Here is a 19,796-nt window from a genome sequence, read left to right on the forward strand (position 1 = left end):
TAATCACTCTTTGCCATCTAATCACTCTTGACACCAAATCACTCTTGACAATCTAGTCACTCTTGACACCTAATCACTCTTGACAACCTAATCACTCTTTGCCATCTAATCACTCTTGACCACCTAATCACTCTTGACAATTTAATCACTCTTGACACCTAATCACCCTTGACACCTAATCACTCTTGACCACCTAATCACTCTTGACCACCTAATCCTTCTTGACCAGCTAATCACTCTTGACCTCTAATCACAGGATAGTTTAAATCGACCTTTTGTCAGAAGGGCTCGACATTTTCTTATTTCTTTCTTTCCTGGGGAGGGAGCTGATTTTCATTGGCGTATACAGTAATTTTTTTCTCTGGACATATTCTGGCCCTGATGGAGACTATGTCAACTACACGAACTGGGAACCAGGGGAGCCTCATTTACCATTCTTTGCCGCTCTGAGTAGATCCTCCGGCTACAAGTGGATGACAACAGGCCAGCACGATAAAGCCAGCTGGACTTGCGCAAAACCTGATAAGTAAAAAGCAAGAAGTGTCTGTACCAAGCCGAACGGAGGATACGATGTATTTGAAAAGACAGTTGAGCAAATTATTTGCCAGTTCCAAATGGAAATCAAGGAGTTTGGTGTTCCGAATGGTAAGTGAGTTAAAATAGATGCAAGCAAAACATTTGTTTACTTTGACCTTTAGACATGTGAAAAACGAACCTGTTCTTCAAAGGTATTAATATATTGGTCTAATACTGAATGTCTTTAATGTTAAAATAAAACGTAGACTGGCCTCCGTGTTGAAAGTACATAACAACGGTTTTGAAAATTCACTGGTTAACATTGTGTAAAAAGGGTTGTTCCTTGTTTCAATGTCGCACTCAGCAATATTCCACCTACATAACGGCTGATGACAATACTCGCAACTCGAGGGCGCTTGCGTTATAACGGTTCAGGGCAAAACCCAAAACACAGGGATAGAGCGAACTACTCTTTCTTGAGATGGTAAGATGCCATAAACAAATTACGTGCTGCTCGGATGTGTCTGCCCCCTTTGTTAAGATGCCCGTTACCAGTACTTGTTAAGATTCCCGTTACCAATGCATATGCTTGTTAGGATGCCCGTTACTAATACTTGTTAAGATGCCCGTTGCCAGTACGTGTTAAGATGCCCGTTACCAGTACGTGTTAAGATGCCCGTTACCAGTACGTGTTAAGATGCCCGTTACCAGTACGTGTTAAGATGCCAGTTGCCAGTACGTGTTAAGATGCCCGTTGCCAGTACGTGTTAAGATGCCCGTTACCAGTACGTGTTACGATACCTGTTACCGATACTTGCTATGATACCTGTTACCGATACTTGCTATGATGCCCGTTACCAAAACTTGTTAAGATTCCCGTGAGCAGTACTTGTTGAGATGCCCGTTATTAATACTTGTTAAGATGCCCGTTGATCACCTCAATGAACACATACTGTGCAAAGATGCCATGGGAATGGTCCTTCAAGGATAGTCAAATGTCCTGAAAAAACTGGTAATATTTACCAGCTATCGTATCTGCAAAGTGTCACCATTACTGAAGAGGCCTTGTTTAGGCAATCTTCCTGTATCTTGTTGAATGTGATAGGAGCCTCTGCCCTTTGTACTCAATGTGGTTTTGTCTTATAACAAGATCATCCTACAACACAAACATCTACCAAGCAAGACATCATTACTAAACCAAGGTACGCTGTACAACATTCAATGGACACGATTTAACTACAGATGTGAAATAACATGGTGCTTAAAGTATTACATTCAGTACACGGCAACCTGTATTCACTTCATCAGTTACATACAGTTTACTCCAGATCAGAATTGTGTGACCTAAGAACTTTATAACAATCGCAGTAAAACCCACAGAAACTGAGATTCCTTACAGCTGTATTAAACACAACACAACAGAAACTAATGCTCACATAAATGTCAAATCTTTAAATACAACAATATGGATGAGCATTACAATGGACAGTCTTAATTTGTGTCTTCATTCCTAACAGTTGACAAAGTGATTGACCATGTACTAAGCCTGCTATGTTTAGCTAGGTGGTGAGGGCATAATAGATACTCACACTTGTCAACATACGTAAGACCCGTGAAGTTCCGAGTTACAATTAGGTCTTCAGGAACCCATGCTTGTCGTAAGAGGCGACTAACGGGATCGAGTGGTCAGACTCGATGACTTGGGCGACGCTTGTCATCCTTTTCCAATTATGTAGATCGATGCTGATCACTGGATTGTCTGGTCCAAACTCGACTATTTATAGACCGCCACCATATAGCTGTTATGTTGTGTAGAGCGCTTTACACAACAATTAAACAAAATATACTACTTTTAAGCTATACAGAAAAAGACAACAAACATGAGCATTAACTCAGGCCTGTGGTTGGCACGAGGGTGCTTAGTCTTCGTGGGCAGCAGCATCAGCAGCCGGATGTGACCTCAGCTCTAGGTGTAGTCTCGACAACAAACAATGTATTGCTGTAGGGAACTTAATATAACTGGAGTATTATAGCAGTGTTAAATTAATTACTCATTATTCGAACTACTACTTACAATAATTCACATTGCATACAAATCTCCGAGTAACATAATTATCAGGGGCGTAGCTACCATTATAAAAAAAGCTCGGGCTTCCACATGATTTTGTCTATGAAAGTTGGACAAGCCCTCAATACTATCTAAATATAAAGCTTTGCACCCTATCGGGCTTAACATAACACTTGGCTTGCTACGCGCCTGATTATAATAACTTCGCATTCACTCAATACATCATTATTAAAATGATTTAAATGCAAAAACAAATGAACCTACTAGGCTATCTACCTACTATAGGTGCTCCAGCAACATCAATGTCGACTATACAAAGTACTTCTCCTTGAGGGGGCTGTGGGGTAACCTTGTGGTTAAAGCGAGGGTTTGTCAAGCTGAAGACCCGGGTTCGATCCCCACATGGGTACAATGTGTGAAGCGCATTTCTGGTGTCCCTCGCCGTGATATTGCTGGAATTATGCTAAAAGCAGCGTAAAACCATATTCACTGACTCACTCAATAAACATTCACACAGATAGAAGAAATATATGGATATATACTAAGCTGCAAAAGAAACGTCAGTTTGGAATTTTCCTTCGCAGAAACGAATAAGTGTAAACTCATGTAATGTTTTGATTGTATATATTGGACAACATCTCCAACTTTACCTGAGCATAGACATTCCTTCCCAAACTCAGAATGGAACCCAGGAGATGGTTTCAAAAACGCAACCTGATCTCGGAGATGGTACGGTGTTCTCCATGTTTTTCATGCAACTCGTGCTGCACGTGCTGTTCACAAGGACCAGACCTATTAAATGCACCCCAAACCTGGTTGAAACATTCACATTACAACGTCAGCAGGATGCCGCGACTCACGACAGCTCAGAGGAACCAGGCGCTAGGAAGACTTGAAGCTGGCCACACTGCACAAGTCGTTGCCAATCACTTCTAGGTCAACGTTAGGACCTTCTACAGGCTGCAGCAACGTTTCCGGGCCACCAACTTCACAAATGATCGCCCCATACTGGCAGACCAAGGGTGACCACAAGACGACAAGACCGCCATGTTATGCGACAGCATGTACAGAATCCCTTCATGCAGGCATCCGAAACAACACGCCAGACAGTGGGCACACACGGAAGACCAATCAGTATTGATACAGTACGCCGACGTCTTAACAACGGGAACCTCCATTGCCGTAGACCTTACTGTAGACCTATCCTCACCCCTCGACATCGGCGTGAACGTCTACAGTTTGCCTTACAACACCAAAACTGGCGACGAATATGGCGACGACGTGGCCAATGTGTTATTGAAAGAGACTCATGGGGAGATGCAAGCATCATGGTATGGGTTGGAATAGGCCTGAACCAGAGAATGGGTCCTGTGGTGTTACAGAACTCTGGTCCAAGGAGAGGAGGCGGCTTCACAGCGGTATGTTACATCGACCAAGCTCTCGGACCCCACGTCATACCTCATTTCGCACGTCACCGGAACAACATTTTCCAGCATGATAACGCCCGGGCCCATACTGCCAGAGCTACACGGGACTTCCTACAGCAGAACGGTGTCAACATTATCCAGTGGCCAGCCCTGAGTCCTCATTTAAACCCAATTGGACATCTTTGGGATGAAATTCAGAGGAGACTGAATAATGTCATACCAAGGCCAAACACGGCCGATTTATGCGCCAGACCTTTCTCAGAATGTGGTTCCAGGTACCAATGGCCTTCATCAATCGATTGGTGCACTCTCATGCATAGACGCTGTGCTGCAGTTATTGCCGCTCGTGGTGGTCACACTAGATACTGAAGTCAAGAGTCTGAATGGACTGCAAACGTTCACGTGATGTCTTGGACTTGTGCTGAGTTATTCATTGATGTGTCAGAATATTGTACACAAAAACGCTTTTTTCATCCGCTTATTATGTCCATTTCTGTTATGATTTGATTACAGTGCCTATCTAATTTTGAATTGGTACTGACGCTTTTTTCTGCTGCTAAATATTAAAGGTGCTTAAATATAATTAACCATCACTTAGAATAAACATGTTATATCATTATAAAATGCATAGCATTAGCTAACAACTCTATGCATTACAACTGTAACAATCAATGTCCAAAGATCTGTTTGTCAAAATATTAACTGTCTTCTCAAAACATCAAGTGTAAGATTGTTGAAACAGTACAGTGTAAGTAAATCAATGTAGACAATCCTGAAGTCCACCAGATATATATTTAGAAACGATTGATACCTTGAGATAAACCTAGAGTTATACAAGAACCTGAATTAGATGATAATATTATCAAAGGCAAACGTTATGACATAAACAACAAACATGATCAGTGTTAACCTTGTACTATTTATGAGGCTGTGTTATTCTAGGTGCTGCAGTGTATAAACTGTTATACATTGTACCTGCAGATTCAGTAAGGGGCAATGGTGTGCTATATGTAGACGTTGCCACACTTAGACAGAATATTATAGAATGATCTGGGACACGATAGAAGTTCCAGTGTCATCTACCTTAGAGAGGTATATATGGAGAAGTAACTCTTGCCTCTCATTCACATTACATCTCAAGCCACAAGGAGGATAGTCGTTACACTACTTTGGAATTTTATGAATTGCTTTACTAGTCTCGTTTGTATCGGAGGACAATCATCTAATCCTTTACCAAGTTTAGATAATGTTGTTGTTAATGGAAAAAGTGCAAATCAATCCTTAAGAATGTGTAACTCCGAGTAGTAGGTAGACCGAGTTAATATTTAATTGCACATAGGATATATTTCACACATATAGTAACACAACCGGGCTTAGATGGATACACTTTCTCAGTAAAGTACAGATTCTAATACTGTTTGTTGGGTTGAGTCCCATAAGGGATTCGAACCTATATCCTCAGACTCAGGTACCTTATCGTCAAAAAATGAAAGCAGAGGTGTTTGGGTGGGTGAGATGGCTGACGTTGTATGCTGAGAAAGTGTAATCCCAAATCTAACATATGCTACATTTGACCACTTTCTAAATGGTATTGTGTATTCACAGGTTTACACATACACATAATTCCATGTAAATTCAAAGTATATTTGAAAGGCATTTCCTTTTTTACACATTTCAAAATTGCGCAAAATTTAAACCACACTGACGTGTACAATTAAAAACAAGCAATTAATTACACACATCCATTTTTACAATTCTTGACACACCTATTTCTTTCAAGTTTGAATACATAATGCAATTTAGAAAGAAATGCCATCATTTCAAGTGGTTGATAATAGGATGCCCGCTCATACGGTTAACGGATCTTTCCGACTTACTGCTTAATAATTTGTGTTCAATGTATTACAGTGCAAATATTTCTTCATACATTTTTATATTTTTCACAAATTATTCTTAACGAAGGAATTCTGTATAGGTGCAAGTCTCTGTGCATAGTCTGTCTTGTTTAAAGGGTTGTATCCCATAACCCCTACATGCCATTACCCCTACAGCCCAGTACCCCTACAATTAGTTAAAACAACACACGGCATTTACCTGTCTGGCATAATAAACTGACCCAAAGAGAGATTAGTGCATAGAGTATACAGATGAGATCAAGGGAGGGATTAAACTGTTCTTTAGTGTTTTGTGTCGATAAAATTTGGGATTAGCTAAAAGTTGTTTTAGTTTCATGATGAAAGATAAACCTCTAGTGAGTAGAACAATTTTACAAATTGGAGGCATGTCAAGCGCAGTAGTAGGCAATAAGCAAATGCGTCCACGCCAACCTTAAACTACTTAATCAAAGATGAAGTCATTGAGCTGTGTCGGCTCCGGCCTTTCTTCTCGGGTACATCCATTGGTCAAGAACAGATAAGTAGTCCCATCCCAGCAGGAGCATGTCTACCACCAACTAAGTCCTAATCGAAAATCAACTTTTGTTGAACAAGATCGAGATTACCATCGTACCATCCTCTTTGTCCTGTCGTAAATGCCATGGTCAAGCACTGACAGATATTTTGGCGTAAGCTGACCGTGGCTACACCGTAAAGAAAATCAAACCGTGTTAGATAATCATCTTCTTACCACCTACCTCGTGTAGTAAACCTTGTCAGCATAGGGTAGATAACGCATATGGAATCTCCAACTTTAGGGAAACTTGATAATGACAAACGAGTAGAGCCGTGGGTTATAAAATCCTGGGTTCTTCCATCTCAGGCACACTTGCTTGAATAAACTCAGGAACTAACAGCTCTCTCCTTTCTTGTTTCAAGATAAGAAATATTTTAACTTTATTCTTGTTTATGTTTAACTTGTAATTTCTTTGTAATCATTGTCTAGAATATGTTAGAGTTAGGTTTGAAACATTCCCACGATATTGCAGCACTTTTTAAATAGCTATCATTGTAAATGCTAGTTCTAGTTAACCGATAATTCTTAGGCACTATCCAGGGATATTTATTTATGCACATTGCATCGTGGGCTCCTCAAGTTTTTATGTTTTTCATGAACAAACGAATATTTCTTTTCTATGTTTCGACACACATGTGTGTATTCCCAGTCCTTGTCTAGTTTCATTCATGTTTGCGTGTTAGATCTGTACATGCAGGTTAGATTCCCGTTCAGTAGCCTAGATTCTAGTAGCTTAGTCACAAAAACAGTTCCGAGAGTTTATACAATCATTTCCAGCAAAGACGAAGTTGTATGTATTTTACAATAGTCCGCCGATCAAATGATATTCGTGTAGATTTACCTCAGATACGCGCTCACATGATAGGTATAACAGCCAACATTTGTGTTTTGATATTTCACCAGCACTATAAGTATTTGAATAATGATGTATTAAACGTTCCGTTCCGCGTGCAGTTGTATACCGTGCAGAACAGTTAATACAAGAATCACATTACCGTAATCAGTAGAAAGTGGTATTGTCTACTCTTCATATTACCAGAAAATATACATTCAAATCCGTGTAGTTTGCAATTACAATCTTCGTTCCGTATTTATTTAGCTCCGTAATCTACGAAATACGCGTAGCCAATGACAACAGCGCCGTCCTAGTACATTATTACATATTCATTTAACTAAGTTACTGTCTTGTTTTGTAAAGCACAAAAATGTAGCACTACAGGATTACATATATTCTAGGTCATGGCTTAACTCCGTATATGTCGAAATTGCACGTTGCCAATAGCAACACCACCGTCGAAATACACTTACCGTAGTCACCCAAATAATTCATGATAAAACAAGCTTAAGTAGTAGTACTCTAACTAAAACTAGGCCTTCTGTCCCCGTATTTACAATACTTTTACATCTCTCTAATATCCCTTACTGTATCTACTGAAATTATTGTATTGAGAAAGTAAATGTTAACATTACCGTTAGAACGCGTACAGTCAATACCGAAGTTAAATGGTAGATGTCAAATCTGAGCACTTTGCGCCGTTTACCGTATTTGCTCAAGGCATGTATGTTGATAACGGAAATTTACTTACACTAGTCGTGAATCGTTACCGTAGTTAATGCATTAAGCGCAACTTACTGTTATAGTCGTAAGTTCCTACCGTAGTCAATACATTAAGCGCAACATACCGTAATAATAATAAATTCCTACCGTAGTTAACTTAACGCAATAGGCACTACATACCGTAATTGTCATAAATCGGTACCGTAGTTAACGCATTAGGCGCGACATAACGTAATAGTCATAAATCCGCACAACAGTTAATGAACTAGGCACTACATGCTGTAATTAAACTGTTGGACGCTCCACTCAGTACTTAAAAAGCTTGTTCTTTGCAATTGTTGTTGATGATTAATTTATCCCTCAGGTTATGTTGTTTAGCAGTACCGTAGTTACTCAAGGAAATGTTGTATTATTTGTATTATGTTTCTGTAAGCAGTTACCGTACATACCCTGTTGTACCACACATTGCTTATATTACCTGACTTAGATATAAACTGTGTTATCATTAATTTCTATTTCTATTATTGTATGTCATTATTATGTATGAATTGATGTATTTTGAATGTCATGCAAACACACTTGCTTGAATAAACCCAGGAACTCACAGCTCTCTCGTTTCTTGTTTCAAGGCTCGCTCCCTATAGCTAATTCCCCCAAATCGAGGCCTGACAGCACCTTTAGCACTCCTAGCGCTAAAGGTCGTCCTAACGGGCACAAGGCAAAAGCTGTCTTACATGCAACTTAAAAGGTCCAAACAGTCAAGAAAGATCTGCTTGAAGTGGAACCTTTCATCACAAAGGATCGATACATTTAGGAACGTCGTCCTCAGCTGCTATACGTGATCAATACAATTTCCCAATGTCGCCACTGGCAACCCAGGTAGGTATCACCGTTTGTTGGTACACATTCATGAAGCTTATTGATTCTTTCTTGGGTGTCCTACCTATTTTGCATACTATTCCCAGGATAGATTTTGAAAGTTGGTTTGCAATCACTTTGAGGGGTAAGCAGCGAAGATGTCGGTTAGTCAAGAGCTGGTTAACAACAGCGTGGCTTTTGTGTCACCTGCTATGTTAGTGAGTGAGTGTCGTTTTACGCCGCTTTTAGCAATATTCCAGCATTATTTGGGGACACCAGATATGGACTTCACACACTGTTCCCATATGAAGAATCTAACCGGGACTTCGGCGTAATGAGCGAACGCTTTAAACATTAGGCTACTCCACCGCCGATGCTATAATAGCATGACATGGCAACTAGCACTTCGTATGAGCACTTTGTGACCACTATTCACAAGGTGCACTAAGATCTTAAAGAATCCTTTAGAATTTGTAACTTGGTGCTTGATCAGTTCCTTATACAGGACCGAGAACTACAAAAGAAGGTTCTTTGAGAGGAATTTTAGAAGTTGTAAAAGATGAAGGAAAACCAAGTTCTATGGAAAGTCAATGTACATCAACCATGTTCATTGTTTATACTCACTTTGCAGCTATGTATATATTCTCCTTGTTACAACTCTGTGTATCACTTGCTTGAATACGGTATTAGTACCTACACCGAAACGTCACACTCACTGCAATAAACAAGTTGACTATCCGTACAACTTGGTTTTCCTACATAAGAAGGTTTTATTTTGCAGTTAAGATTATTGTTAGTTGATTTGAAATGATAATAAAGTAAATTTGTACATATAGATGACATCATGAGCAGCGCTATACACAGCTTGAAGACGGCACGTTTCCGTAACGTCATCGAGGCTGGCCAACCATTCCCGCATTCGTCACCACTAGCCCGTTTCCGTAACCTCCAGTCGGCATGTCCCGGAATAACACGAGTTGGTCACGAATGCCATTTCCGTTAGCCTCTCACATAAAGCATGATCAACATGAACCAGGGAATTCCACGGAACAGTGCTCAGGGGGTTGGGGCGACAAATGACTGAAACGTTCGTAAAATATTGCGTACAGTGGCCGTGGAATCCGAAATTATTACATTTGACCTATTGCTAAATGGTATTGTGGAAATTACTGAGGAAATGTAATCTCAAAAATACCATACGTTATATCTGGCCATCTTCTAAAATACATTGTGTATTCACAGCTTAGGAAATGGGAGCCGTACCAGTGTTACCAATTTACAAATGTCAGAGTTTACTCGCGCATCTGCGTTACCCACAAAACGTTTTGTGTTTCATGTTCATCTAACATTCAACATCAGGTCAACTGACAGTTTGGCGTACAAAGAATGGTTATTCTATTCTCGCAATACAAGTTTGCGTCGTCGGACGAACAATTTACACAGCAGAGGCTACCAGTGGAAGGCGGCGAAGTCAGGTTGACCCTTGGCGGTAGATGGGATGGACTGGTTGGTCGGTACTCGGCCCTCCTTGTCCCTGGCTTGCTGATCTGTCCGCGCTCTTCCCGCTGTCTGCCAGTTACCCCACTGTGTCTCGTCTTCCCCTGTCCTCCCTGCTTTAAGGACTAACGACGTGTTTAGGTTAGGAATTCTCATTGGCATATTCTGGTCATTTTCAGACAAGTGTACACAATATAACATCATTCACTTCTGTGTGCATTTATTTAAGTTCTTATTCAAACACGTTGATAGTTATTCTAGGCACGTAACATATTTTCCCAGTTCTATATGGCACAACAATGATTGCACAAATTCCAAAACAATGTCTAAATACACTTTGTTTACTTTAAGCAGGGAGATTCTATAAGAGGGAGTGGTCACTCCTCGGAAAGCTCCTAAGCTATGCCTCGGCTCGTCACGTGACCAGTGTAGCCAATATGGCGGCGGCGTAGTTTTTAAGATTGAGCCCGGTGTATTTTCAACAGCTGATTACATACGCTGAGTGTTGTGACAACTGAAAACCTACATGTAGAAGATAAGTTACCTATTCTGTCACTCCATTTTAAGTCAAATAATTGTTATTAGTGTCAGTATAAGTACAGTAGCTTTGTAGTAAAGTTTCAAGTGGGCGTGTTGTAGCTCACTAGCTTCAATGATCAGTACACAGCGAAGAAAGACTAAATTATATCGCTAAAAACTTCTTTCACATATTCGTTTAATTTTTAGAAGGGAAATATACCTTTAGTTGAAAGGTGTTTGCAAGTAATAGTGATAGTTTTATAACTAAAAAAAATTGTTAGGGTGTATTTGAGGTGTGTGAAAAATATGACATATCGCCGATCTGCCATTGGAATACTACAGGGCGTTGTTTGAGTGTTTCTAGTTATTGTTCTAAAACATCTTTCACTTACACCTTTAATTTTTATGAGGGGAATATACCATCAGGTGAAAGGTTTTTGCAAGTAATAGTGATACTTTCATTTTTGTTTTGTTTTTGTTAGTGTGTATTTGAGGTGTGTGAAAAATATGACATATCGCCGATCTGTTCTGAGACGCTATTGGTGCTTGTGATGCTTGAGTGTTATAGTTCTAAAACTTCTTTCTTTCTTGTTGATCTTAGTGTTTGACAAAACTGGAAAGGTGTTTACAACGCTTTGCGAGAGTTCTAAACTTTCTGTTCTTGAGGGGTCTGTGACAGTGTCAGTTAACATTCTGTCAATGCCCATGTCATTCCACACATGCAATAAGATATCTGAATTAGTTACTAATGTAACAAAATGTCTCAAAGTATTTTTTTTTAAAAAGGACAGCTGATGTTAAAATATGTGTTCTACCGATAGTTTTGCGTTTTTAAACATATTTGGGGAGGGATGGCAGTGTTGTATCATTTATTCTTTCATTTATTCACATAAGTTCTTTTTCTTTTGTTCTTTTTCTTAATTTCTTTCATTCATTCGCATAAAATTCTTGCTCTTAATTCATTCATTCATTCATTGTAAAATTCCGACTGATACAATACACTGGCTGATGTACTGTTAAACGCAGCCGAAATTGCGCTTGGACCGAACCAAGTCACTGTGTGCGTTGGAGCATGACGAGACACACGTTAATTAGTACAAATGGTAAAGAAAGCAAGCGAGTGACCTATCCCTGTTGTAGAGTATCCCTGCTTTAAGCAAAAAGATGAATAAACGAATATTCGGTGATTTGTCTTACTGAAAGAAGCGATACAATTCCAAAACAATGTCTCAATACACTTTGTTTACTTTAAGCAAAAAGATGAATAAACGAATATTCTGTGATTTGTCTTACTGAAAGAAGCCATACAATCCAAAACAATGTCTAAATACACTTTGTTTACTTTCAGCAAACAGATGAATATACGAATATTCTGTGATTTGTCTTACTGAAAGAAGCGATACAATCCAAAACAATGTCTAAATACACTTTGTTTACTTTCAGCAAACAGATGAATAAACGAATATTCGGTGATTTGTCTTACTGAAAGAAGCGATACAATTCCAATGCAACATAAGGGGCTTGTAGAACGTTTTAAGGTTCTGTTTCTGTTATTGGGACAGAACTTAATGAATAATTGACTTTTTCCGGAAATCTGTCATTTTAGCGCCGATAAACAGTCACACAGTCTCCGTAAATAATACTTGATGCCAAACGTTTCCGCCTAAAACCCGAACCACATCCGGCACTGACTCTATAGTTGCGGCCTGGATTTAGCACAGTTCAGTTGAGTGTCTTGCAATATGGCCACAGCTACAATGAAACTAATAATTTGGTGGATCACACTGTGTATGTGTCTGTGTCATCAGCCCCCAAACCCCTTCCTGCGTCATGAAAGAATCTCATTTCAACTGGACAGCCGGACGTCCATGGCCGATCTGTCAGGTCCTGGCTTCAGCCACGTCAGCAAAGTAAAGTGTACCCTGATATGCTTTGAAAACATCTCCTGCACCCCTGTGTTCTACTGGAAGAGCGAGGGGAAGTGTAGAACTACAACCGCACAACAAGCACCTGCTGAACAAGGTGGGCCTGGCAACGCCACCATACAAAATCCAAAGGTAAACAGACATTATTCAAAGGTCAACAGACCAGATTCCAAGGTCAACAGACCAGATTCCAAGGTCAACAGACCAGATCAAAAAAACAAGGTCACCAAACAGGATCCAAAGAGCAAGGTCTACTATGGCGTTCTAAGAAACGTGAGTATAGCACCACTGTCGCTATTCAGTACTAAATGTGGTCGAGGGCGGTGGAATGTTGTTTGATGTTGTTTAGTGTTCAACACAATATTCCAGCTATACGGCGGCTTTCTGTAAATAATCCAGTCTGAACCAGTTAACGGCATGAGCATGGGTCTACGCAATTGGGATATATATGCTAACCAGTTCAACCTGACCACCCGATCCCGTTAGTCGCTTCTTGCATCAACCATGGCTTGCTGAAGACCAATTCTAACCCGGTTTTGCTTGAAATGATAAGGGAGAGAGAAACATACAAAACCTTGCATTCGAAAGAATAGAGGTGTGGTGAGGTGAAGTTGGGTTTAACGTCGTGCTTGAGAGTATTTCGCTCATATAACGACGTGCATGCCTGTATATGTGAATGTGCGGCTGCTTGTACTGAGACTGAGGCTGGTATTATAGTGCTAACCCACTGAGATACCATACCGCAGTGAAGCATGAATACCCCACTCAGACACATTATACTGACTCCTAGCCGACCAGTCCTTGATGTACCCATTAATGCCGAGTGCCAGGCAGGGACCAACAAGTACCATATTTTAACGTCATTTGGTATGACGCGAAAGAATAGACTTGAGCACTGTTGTGTGAGTACTGCGACAAATGAAGGTCTCATTTGGTCCCTGTTCCTGAATTGTAATCACTTATAAGCGATGCATCCTGACGAGCCTAAAAGGCAACGTATATGATGTTTGCATGTTTCATTTATGTCGCGAGTAGTCCTTGATGCACGTGTGGTACCTGCTATAGGAACAGAAAAACAACCCCCCTTGCCCAGTTCCGCTTAATCGCAGTGAAATTCTAGTTTTAAACTGACTCACAACACATCCTGCTCATACACGTGCATGAAACCCACTCTAGAGTTCATCTTAACAATGGCACAACGTCTATATGGTGTCCTGACTATTATTTCTGCCAACCACTGAAGTTCACTAAGAAATAAACATTTCAGTGAGTAATACCTGCGTGAGGTAAACCTGTTTGAGTGAGTGAGTGAGAGAGTGAGTGAGTAAGTGAGGAGGCTCTTACACCGCCTTTAGCAATATTCCAGCAATGTCACGACGGGGGACATCAGTAAAGGTCTTCCAAAGCTGTACTCAAGTGGAGAATCGAACCCGGATCTTAGGCGTGACGAGCGAACGCTTTATCCACTAGGCATCTCCGCCGCCGGAGATTATGTAATATACCCTCTGAACCAGTAAACTTACAAGTAGTGATCTAAATATGTTTTGTCAATTTGTTTGTTTGTTTAACGCCACGCTCAGCAACTGTCGAGTTGAAGACGGCGGTCCGTAAAAAGTCCAATTTACACAGGTAATCCAGTGACTGACACGTCGATCCACTTACATGAACTATATTTAAATCGATGGTTTTAAAGAATATTTTTAAGTGCAGAGGATGTTTTGCTTGAGACTAGCTGCATACGAACGAATTGACTTCGCGATGCTGGCCAATGTTTGGAGGAAAGAGCGGCTGGTTGAAAGACGACATAGTCCTGCCGGGCACTTGGCCTTAAAGGCACAATGTCACACATTTCGACAATATTTTGGCCTCTATTTTATATATTGGGGTCGCGTGTACTCACTTTAGCTTCCTGTTGATGCAGTAAAAGATTTATTATCCCTTACAAATTGCCTGAAATCGATAACTGAAACTTCGAGGCGAACAGCTTCCAAACAGATAATACTTGCCATATATGGAATGTAAACGATTGCTCCATACATCGATAACTGCCGCAGGCGGTGTTGAGGGTGTTTGCCGAACTGCTTTCAATCACAAGTTGCGTTATAGTGTTCCAAGAGACATGACACTATAGGGTTCGCTTGAAATAATTGTCGGCCGGTAGAGGGCGCGAGAGTCGATTAAATGCAACGTTGCATTAATTCATTCGAACTTTAAAATTTAATATTGTAATCCCTATACGTACTTTTGTTTTGAATAAATTATATGGTAGCTACCCTGAGGGCTAATAGTTAGTAAACTCTGTCAAAAAAGAAACGCAACCCCTGTCCTCAGATATGAAAAATTCGTTTGAATGAAGTTATTGCTTCCAAACTAAATTTTATTCGAATGTATTGAAATGATACACGTAATTAATGAAGATTACCATCCAAACAACTGCATTTGTACGCATAAGTGTATTTTATTGCTTATTCCGTCACAACGCATGAAATGACCCTCATGGTGACTTCGCACAAAAAAAACACATGCAAATCATGAAAATGGCAGTTAATGTAGGGGTGTATAAAAGCCCATGTGCTTCCGTATTATATTCATTCATTTGTCGCCGAAAAGCTGTGTTAATAATGCCACGATTGAGTGCTGCCGACCGAAATATCGCCATTGGTCGTGTTCAAGCCGGAGAAAGTTTTGGAACTGTTGCACGGCACCTAAATGTTCACAAAACAACGATATCCCGACTTTGGAGCCGCTACAACAACTTCAATTTGACCAACGATCGCCCGAGAAGTGGAAGGCCAAGAATCACGACCCCCCTTCAAGATCGGTACATCCGGGTCCATCACCTGCGTAATCGGCATGCCCTACCAACCGTGACTGCCACACAAATACCAGGTTTGAGGAGAGTGTCAGCTCAAACGATTAGGAACCGTCTGAAAGAAGCGGGTTTACGTGCCTGTAGACCAGTTGTTGGACCTGTACTACGCCCCTACATCGACGCCGACGACTCAGGTGGTGCAACAACGTAAGGATACGGACTTTACAAAACTGGAGGCGAATCTGGTTTTCTGATGAATCACGTTTTCTTTTGCAACGTCACGACGGAAGACAGCGTCTGTATAGGAGACGTCATAACGTTTTGCGCCCATCTGCGTCCGACAGGTGGACAGATTTGGCGGAGAAAGCGTCATGGTTTGGGGAACCATCTCATACAACCAGAAATCAGACTTGGTGATCGTTCCAGGAACCTGACAGCCCAACGTTACATCAACCACGTGTTAGAGCTTCACCTTCTCCCGATTATTGACCAACAGACACAGATTTTCAACGGGACAACGCCCGGCCTCATACTGCACGTGCAACAATGAACTTTCTGCAGAATTCCAACGTCAATGTCTTGCCATGACCCTCTAAATCACCAGACCTCAACCCTATTGAACACCTGTGGGATACTCTGGATCGACGCGTACGTCAACGTCAGCCGCCGCCACAGACGCTGCAACAGCTCGCCGTTGCACTGCAGGAGGAGTGGAGAGCCATTCCCCAGGAAAGAATCCGGCGTCTTATCCGTTCTTGTCCAAGGAGATGCCGTGCAGTGATTGCAGCGCGTGGTGCTCATACGAGATACTGAGAAAGACGCCCCCCTGGTGACAAACTGGTGTCTGTGAGATGACTTTTGAAATGACAATTTTAAACATGCCCATCTGGGTTATTATTCTGCCAAATTTCAGACTTCTGTCTTAAATAATAAAAATGCCGTGTCGTCCTAAAACTTCAGATCAAAATCTCTAAAATACAGGGGTTGCGTTTCTTTTTTGACAGAGTTTATTATTGAGAGAAATGCATAATGTTTGTTTGGAGAAATGTGGTGTGACATTGTGCCTCTAAGGGTCTGAACAATCCGAGTCAACTGAGTGTGTCGGGTATGTTTGTTAAACTACGGATTGGTATCTCAATGAAATAGCATTACATGACCAGCATTAGTTGGGACTATTTCAAACAAGAAAGCGCACACACACAAAACATGTAACTGTTGATACAACTCACCAAATATTTGTACTCAGTGGCAAAAGTTATTATGACATGTAATTCTTTCTTCGGTAATCTTGTGAAAGAATTTTTCGATTTGAGTGAAAGACTGTTTATGGTTGCTTAAAACTCAGTCACTCACTCAACCATCCTGCCACTCGCTCACTCACTCACTCTCCCACTCACTCACTTACTCAACCACAAAGAGTGTTAAAATGGTCAAAGAAACACAACAAAGCATTTTTGTGTTTGAATTGCACGAATAAAAATACATGTAGTTGACAATGCTTCAAACCGGTACCTCTGTCATTGTTCGTCGATTCAACGTGTTAGAAAACACTAGTTGGCACTTATGGCGACATTATTAACCAAGCAATGAAGGTAGCAACCGTCATCATGGCCGCCTTCCAGTTTCGACCCTCTAGGACTCGAACCTCCGGCACAGGTTTCAGCCAGCAACCCTTACAACGCATATCGTACCTGGCAACAGAGGTGTTTCTGCCAGAAAAGTTCGACTATATCTACATTTCTACGGCACAAGTGCAAGCCCAGTCTGACGCCAGAACTGAATTCTGACGCGAGAACATCAACGTCGAAGTCTCCATTGAAGAAGAAAACACTGACGATGGGGAAGGCGTAAGTGGAAAAGAGTTCTCTTCATCGGGGAATCAAGTTTCCTTCTTTACCGAGCCAACGGTAGGACTCAACATGTTTCAACGTGGTGACGTGAGAACACAAGCTGCTCAAAGTTTCGAGGATACAGAATCTCACTATACTTTATGTGTCCCATGAATACCGTATTCTAGTAGGTTTTGCTTTAGAATCCCAAAATGTTACCTACGATGGACGTAAATTAAGTTGGAGGAAAGCCTCTGAAACAGATCGTATGTTATATCGTTATGAAACAGAAAATTATTTCTGTAACGATATATGTAACCCTTCCCAATTTTCATCCAATGCCGACTTCATTGAGTCATATAATCAATCCATTACAAACGCACTTACTGCATCTGCAATCATGTATATCCCTTCTTCCAAATTCCACCCACATCTTAAACCTTACTGGAAAAAGGATGATTTACAAGATCTCCATTATGATATGCGCTGCAAAAGACGTTTCTGGATAGAGAATGGGAAATCACATAATCAAAATGATAGTTCTATGCATCCTACAAAAGGCAAAACGTATCTTTTGAAGGCAGCATCGAAAATCTAAACAATCTCTTTTAGATAATAGATTTGATGAAGTTTGTGAAGCTGCTGAAGTTGATATTCATGAATATTTTAAGGCCAGTAAACGGTATAAACGAAATTCTGGTACTATTAACAAACTAGTATATGATGGTAATACAGGCTCAGATGCTGAAAGCATATGCAATATTTTGGTGAATATTTCAAGCATCTCTCGATTCCCCACTTAGACAGTGCCTTTGATAGTGCTTTTTCAGATGAATGCGAAAAGTATGTTTCTGAAACTGAAGCCAAACAATCTGAAGCAGATGATACTACCTCCCCTTATCATATGATATTACATTTAGAGAGGTACTAAATGCAGTGAAAGGGTTAAAACAACAAAGCCCCGGGCCCAGATTGTCTGAGCAATGAACACATAAAATACGCAGGGGAGATCATTAATCACTCATATTGTCGCCTTGTTTAATGCCATCATCAGATATGAGTACGTGCCACTTATGTATAATCTTGGCGAAATTCTCCCAATACACAAAGGTAAAGGCAAAAGCAAAATTGATCCATCTAATTATCGTGGCATAACGTTAACATCTACCCTGAGTAAGCTCTTAGAACGTCTGCTCCTAGATAGGATTGAGAAATGGACAGATAATAACACTTCCTTCCCCACCCTTTCCAGTTTGGCTTCAGAAAAACGCAGGAGCTGAGATGGCAGCGCTTACACTTACTGAAACCATTGCATATTACAACGAAAAGAACTCACTGTAGGTATACTGTGCTTTTCTCGACAATGAGAAAGCGTTTGATCGTGTGTGGCTTAATGGTCTATTTTATAAATTAGACAAACTTGGTATATCTGGTAAAATGTGGAGACTCCTTCGTTTATCTTATATGTCTATGCACTCTTATGTTGGTTTTGCAGGGTTCAAATCGAACCAATTTCATGTTAAACAAGGTGTCGGGCAAGGCCGTGTTATATCAGCGTGGCTTTTTTCACTGTACATAAATGACTTATTACATGATCTTTATAGAACAAGCTGTGGATTATGCCTCCCATGGGGAAAATGTCCCGGCTTATTATTAGCTGATGACACAACCCTTACCAGCTCCAACCCCAAGGGACTGCAATGTTTGCTAGATGTAACTGAATGTTATGCAAACAAATGGAAGCTGAAATATAATGTAAGTAAGAGTGCTGTATTGATGTTTGGTAACAACAAAAATGTATCGCCCAATGACCTTTTATTTTGTAATATCCATGTACCTCCAAAACAATTCATTATTTATGCTGGAGTGTATTTTACTACCTCCAAATCATCTGTTAATAGAACAGGTAATGTTTGTGAGAAACTGAGAAAAATGATTAATATTAACCATGACTCAGGGTTGCATTATGGAGGATTAAATCCTATTGCTGCAATTCGTATATGGGACAGAGTTATACTGCCATGCTGCCTATATGGATGCAGTGTATGGGGAAAGCTATCATAATAAAGAATATGATATGTTGGAAACCACACAGCGTTATTTCTGTAAAAAAATACAGGGTTTTGATAGGTATATGCCTAATGAAGTTGTTGTGGATAACCTTGGTATTCTGTCATTACAAGCTTATATAGATCAGCGCTCTCTGTTGCTACTTGGCAGATTATGTAACAGCAGTATTAAGTTTTCTTTTAAACAGTTGTTTTTACATAGATTCTCGCAATATGACCATGAAATTATGAATGGCAGAAAGCATAAACGAGATATGAAATCTCCTA

This window comes from Haliotis rubra, unplaced genomic scaffold (assembly GCF_003918875.1).
Source record: "Haliotis rubra isolate DU_JTF1 unplaced genomic scaffold, ASM391887v1 Scf877, whole genome shotgun sequence".
NCBI lineage: Eukaryota > Metazoa > Mollusca > Gastropoda > Lepetellida > Haliotidae > Haliotis > Haliotis rubra.